This window comes from Mandrillus leucophaeus, unplaced genomic scaffold, assembly GCF_000951045.1.
Source record: "Mandrillus leucophaeus isolate KB7577 unplaced genomic scaffold, Mleu.le_1.0 Scaffold373, whole genome shotgun sequence".
Classification (NCBI taxonomy): domain Eukaryota; kingdom Metazoa; phylum Chordata; class Mammalia; order Primates; family Cercopithecidae; genus Mandrillus; species Mandrillus leucophaeus.
Window position 1 is genome coordinate 362,870 of NW_012103954.1, and position 6,312 is coordinate 369,181.

Here is a 6,312-nt window from a genome sequence, read left to right on the forward strand (position 1 = left end):
CCCCACCCAACTTTTTCCACAGAGCTGTTCTGCCTCCCCAAGGAAGGTGGGCTGAGGAGACCATCAGACCAGGAAAGCAAGTTCATGCAGGAGGCGGCGTCTCCACACAGTTGTTCGTGGGACCCTCAGCAGCCCTGGCTCTGCCTCAGGAGGTCACCTGCCGCCCTGTGGGAGCGACAGAGCCGGACGCTCAGCCCCAGGCTAGCTGCAGCCAGGCCTGCAGGTCTCTGGTGATGGCGTTATGTGGAGCGCAGGATACAGCTGGGTGGGAACTGGAAACCTATTCTCTTTTTAACAAAAATAATCTTAGAATCATTTCTGTCCAAATGGAGAATTATTTTAACAACATATAAAACTGTTTCAAGCCCTCCTCCCCAGAGCTGGCGCTCAGCAACCCTAGCGGCTGTTCCTTCAGGCGAAGGGTTATTTGCAGACGTGGGGAGGGTGTCTGGGGACATTGCTGAGCTGGCTGCAGAAGGGTGGGGACATCAGGGCGCAGTCTCCACGCCTGTGCCAAACCCTGGTCCCCACAGCGCTCAATGGACCTCAGCAGGCTGCCCAGCCCTGGCCCAGGTGCCTCGACTGCAGGACTCAGTTGTCCTGAGTGCATTTGACTCCGCTTTTCCCTTCAAAATGAACATCTTGTTCCCGTGCATTGGTGGCATCACAGACCCCAGCTGGAGCACGGTGCCAAAAGCCAGGACAGCCATGCCAGGAGGCAGCCACAGGGAAGCTCACACATCCTGTCAGCATCACCTTGGTTTGCAAAATCCTCGTCCCCCGTAAAATGAGGCCAGACAGAGGGGCTTTTAGGACGGCAAAGCAGTGTGTCCAGAGACCCCTCAATCCCCAACGGTCTGCAGCCTGTCCTGCACGCCCTGCCAGCCACGCCCCATCCTGCACCCCTGGGCCACGCTGGCCACACTTCTCTGCTGCAGCAAGCTCATCCCTGGACTTCTGGGAGAACGAACCCGAGGTTGGTTTGGAGACGCAGGTGAGGCGGTCAGAGGATCTAGAGAACAACTCACCCACCATTTCTGGGGGCCGCAAAGGCTCCATCAGAGACTGATGCTGGGGAGCAAGTGACCCAGGCCAGGTGCCCAGGAAAGGACGGCTGAGTGTGTGGAGTGCAGCGAGAGGGAGGCAGGTGGACGCAGCAGACCCCAGGTTCAGTGCAGCCCCTCAGCTGCTCCTCCCCTGTAGAGTTTGGACAGACCCACCCCCAGCCTTGCCTGGCTTTAAAAGGACAAAAGGGAGCATCCCCCACCCACTCTCAGGGTTTTGAGGAAACAAAGATTTGTGGTAACTGAAGGTGTTGGGTCAGTGGCCAGGTGCGGACACTGAGCTGTGACCCAGAGGGGACGTTGAGGAAGTGGGCGGGAGCGGTCGTGTCAGCCGGTTACCAGGCACTGGTTGTGTGGTTGACAGTCGGTGGTTGGGTGTGGGAGGTCATCAGTCATCAGGTGTGCCCGGGGACGTTTTCCCCTCAGCTGCACATGTGCCAGTGTCCAGCGGAGCCAAGGACTGGTTCCTCCTGCCTGGATCAGGTGTGCCCAGGGGATGCACTCCCCTCAGCGACGTGTGTGCCACTGTTCAGCGGAGCCGAGGACGTAGAGGGGCAAGCTCCCAGCTGTTTCTAACAGATGCCTGGTGAGCAGGGGACGTAGGACCCCGCGGTCAGCAGTTGTCTTTAACTGTCATTGTGTGTGGAATGTCCTCCATGTGGCAAGAATGAGCTGTGTAAATACTTCAATAAAACCTGACTTCACATCTGCACACTGAGTAAGAATTTGCTCTGACGAGACCTGAGGCCCTGGAGCATGGAGGACACGCTTGGCGTGTTAGCTGTGGCTGCTGCGTTCAGATGAAAACAGAGCTTGGATGGGGAGGGAGAGGGTCCCGCCAGCCACAGGGCACCAGGGAGGACGTTGGAAACAGCCACTCCTCCCTGAAGACAGTCCCCTGTCAGAGGGTCGCCGCTGGGGAGCCTCCGTCTGGCAGCTGTGACGTGTGAGCAGTGCCCTGGGGAGGAGGCGCCTGCACACCCAGCCTTGTCCTGCCACACCCAACACGGCCTCTGTCAGCTCTGCAGAGCCCAAGAACCTGTTAATAGAGCAGGATTGCATGCAGGAGTGTGTGTGTGTGTTCACATGCCACACACGCGTGTGTGGGTGTGTGCGTGGGAGGTGGGTGTGCACACGTGTGTGTGCCTGCATGTGCACACATATGCGAATCTCTGTGTGTGCTGAGCCTTAGCCACATTTATGCTACAAGCAAATAAAATGTATTTCTAATGAACTCCACGCTCCACCAAATGGCTGTGTTGTCGGGCGGGGCATAGCACGCTGGTAAAAGCCACATTCCCAAATAGTCAAACTTAGAATGAGCCAGATGAACCAGCCTCTGGTGACTTTCCTAAGAGCAAAGCAGGTGGGAAGGGGGAAAGGGGCTGGGCACACAGCCCTCCAGGGAGTCACTGTTTTATCTGACTCAGGAGCTTAGTGTCCGTTTGCCTGAGGTAGGAAATATTCAGCTGCTGAGGAGACTCAGCCCTGACCGGAGGCAGAAGGTGCAGGGCCAGGGGCCACTCTGAAGACGCCCCTCCTCCATCCATGGCTACTGTTCGTTCTTTCTCATCACCAATGGCAGCTTTTAATTGGCTGTTTTTTTCAGGCTTTCAGATGACAGAAATTATACAGGAAAACTATAAAACATCAAACTCTGTGGGCAAAGACTACATAGAAAGTGAAGTCCTCTGCCTGCCTCCTCCCCTCTCTGGGGGAGACTCGTGCCCGACTGAAGCAGGGTCTCAGTGCCTTCCTCCGTCGGTGCAAACCTGTCTGCCTCCTGCTCCTTCCTCCGTCGGTGCAAACCTGTCTGCCTCCTGCTCTTTCTTCTGTTTATTTGTGGGAATCGGGCTAAATTGTGTGAAGCTTCTGCAGCTGTCTTTCTCCTGCTGAGACAGGTCGTGTCCATCTTTCCCATCGGAAGGTGCACACCTCATGATTTTTACTGCTGCGTAACATTCCACAGCCTGGGCCTGGTTGGTTTGATCGATTCCCTGCTGGCGAATGTGTGAGTTATTTTTGCAGGTGTTTCTGTGTTTACCCGAGTATTCCCTCACTGTACGCTCCTGAAGGGGAAAGGTTAAAGGGCAAGCACGTTTGGCTCTCAAAGGGTGTTTGCTGTACGGCTCCGCCACCCCTCACCAAGCATCCTGCCCTGGGTGCGTGGGAAACTCCTCCATTTGCATGTCTTGAATAGTTTCTTCACAGGTTTTTTCTTTAACTCTGATGGAAAGCTGAACCTCTGCCTGAGACACTCACATCGCAGCTGCTGTGTCTCCAGGGGCCCCACACGCATGTCCGCGTGCCAGTCCACAAAGTCACTCCCGTTCTCGGGACCCAGGACGACGACAGGAGTCGGCCTCTTGTCTGCAGGCGTCAGCGGCCAGTGGCGTTGCTTTGTGTCAGCGCACACTGCTTGTGGGCGGGCACCACAAAGGATTTAGGGCGCCTTTTATACTGAAAAGTCTTCTTTAGAAGATGGAGAGAAAAGGGGCTGTCAGCTCCTTTGTGTTCTCTGAAGGTTTAATGAGGAGAAAGGTGCAGGCTGCGAGGACAGCGGGGGGCCCGCGTGTTCCACTTGTGGAAACAGTCCCTTCCCAGGACACCCTGCAGGCCCCGTGAAGCGGGCGCCCCAGGGCTATTACCGAGATCTTTTGTAAATCTTCTATTCAGTACCTGGAACTGAAGAAGCAATAGGAAAAATAAACTATCAAAATATAATACAAAATAATGAGACCTGGTGGGACCAAGCTCTCCCTTTGAGACTCAGGGTTCTACGTAGCCTCATGCATGAAGGTTCCATGAATACAGTCAAGGAAAGCCACACAGGAACTCGGCGCACCTCAGAAGCACAAGCTGTCATGGTTTAAGTCCTAGGACTGTGAATCCACATGTTAAATGTGTGACTTTCAAATCATTAAATCATGACTGTTCTTTCAGATTTAAAAGCACGCGATATCACTTAGCTCCACTGTCCCATGACTCAGTTGTGCAGATTTTCGCATGGCTTGGATGGATTACGCTCTCTCAAACCCGTCGGCATGCAGTGGAGACCTGAGCGTCCAGTCCTACCTCTGGAGAAGCCGGAGACACCGCCATAGGCTCTGTGCCTCCAGTTTCCGTTTAGAATTAGTATTGTATAATTATTTTGAAGAGTCTGAGGGACGGGGATAAGAAGGAAGCCGTGAGAGGACAGGGACTTCCCTTGTCAGGGGCGATAAGGGCCGGGTTCAGTACAACAGGAGGGAGCAGCAAGGAGCTCCAAGCAAGAGAGCAGAGGGCAAAGGGGAAAGGTCACCAGGAGTGTCCAGGACCTGGGCACAGCCTCCAAGCTGTGCAGAAAACACAGGGAAGGGGTTGGACTTGAATCACTCTTGCTGTGTTCATTCTTTTGATGGTAACACTGCCCTGGAAATGAAGCAGGCAGCCTGTGGCTCCAGGGGCACATGTGGTGGTCAGCCACGCCCAGTCTGCACTGCGTCTCCTCGTCCATCCATCATCCAGCCAGCCGTCTTAACTGTGTGACCGCACGTGAGCATTGCAGAAACAGCACGAAGCATTCCGAGCTGTGAGGATGCATGATGGGCAGCCCTGGAGCCAGGCCTGGTGCCAGGCCTGGTGCCACGAGTACCCAGCAGGTCTCCACTATTACTTATTTCTTCTTAGGGGAAGAAATTCTAATCTCCCCACATAAGCTTAAGTCAATACAAAAAATAACACAGAACACTGGCAAACAGACACAAACAGATAACCAACGTACACAAGACTGTAGAAAGCAAAAAGAATGAGGGAGAAATATACACTCCAATAAGCAAAAGAAAACTAAAGCTGGGGACCATAATTGGCTATAAAAATACACAAATCACAGGATAGGGCTGTGAGGTTACAGTTGTAGTATGTAGTGTGATATAAATTTGGATTTCATGGTTTTACTGTATCATAGTGTTGTAATACAATATAAAACTCACTTATGTCCGGGGGCGATGGCTCATGTCTGTAATCCCAGCACTTTGGGAGGCCAAGGTGGGCAGATTACCTGAGGTCAGGAGATCGAGACCAGCCTGGCCAACATGGTGAAACCTCGTCTCTACCGAAATACAAAAATTAGTCTAGCTTGGTGGCACATACGTGTAATCCCAGCTACTCAGCAGGCTGAGGCAGAAGAACTGCTTGAACCAGGGAGATGGAGGCTGCAGTGAGCCAAGATTACGCCACTGCATTCCAGCCTGGCTGACAAAGGAAGACTCTGTCAAAAAAAAAAAAAAACAAAAAAACAACTCACTTATATAGCTTGTTATTGTGCCATATTTATTTACTCTATAAGCTTTAAATATATTATAAACTTAGAATGTTCATTCGATTCAACCCAGTAATTTCATTGCTAGGAACTTTTCCTAGTTAAATATTCAGAATTATGCACAGTGATTTGTGTATGAGAATGGTCATCATGGTGTTATTTGTAATATCAAATAATTGAAAAGCAAAATATCTGATTATTGACTGATTAAATTAACAGTAATTGGGAATACGAAGGCAGACTGGCTTGCAGGGGCCCTTTAAAAGAGGGTATGTCCTGGTCATTGCTGTACAAGGTCCACCCACTCAGCAAGTTCAGGCAAGAGGCAGATAGGCTGGGGCAGAAAAGGGTAGCTCCCAAGTGAAGCCCCACCTTCAGGCTGGGGAAGGCTGGAAGCCTGGGGTTGGGATGACAGCCCCGTGGACAACAGTGGGGGGTTGTTCTTTTTCCTGGACCCACCCATGGCCACCCGTAGACCAATCAGCACACACTTCCTCCCTCCCCCTTGAGGCCCATAAACACCCTGGACTCAGCCAGACTCAGGGAGAGGGACAGATGACCGGCCTGCAGCGAGGAGTTACTGAATGACATGTGAATGATGGGGAAGACTGAACCGCAAGCACAAGAAACCGAGAACGATGCGGTGTGATCTGAGAGGCATGTATGCTGTTGGAGCAAGCAACCTGGAATCCATTGTGCCTTGCTGGCAGGAATTAACTCTGCCAAGCAAACCGTCAATAATGCAGCACCAATTATATGATCCAGTTACTCACCTAGCAAGGATATTAAGTGCTGAAATTTAGGACAGCAACTTCTTGATCATAAGAACTGGGGAAAAAGGAAAGTTCAGCTCATCTAGAATAGGAGGTTTTATTATAACACAAACAACTGACACATCTTGACTTCCAGCTGGGCATCTCTCCTTAGAAATCTTCTCCTGGATATCCC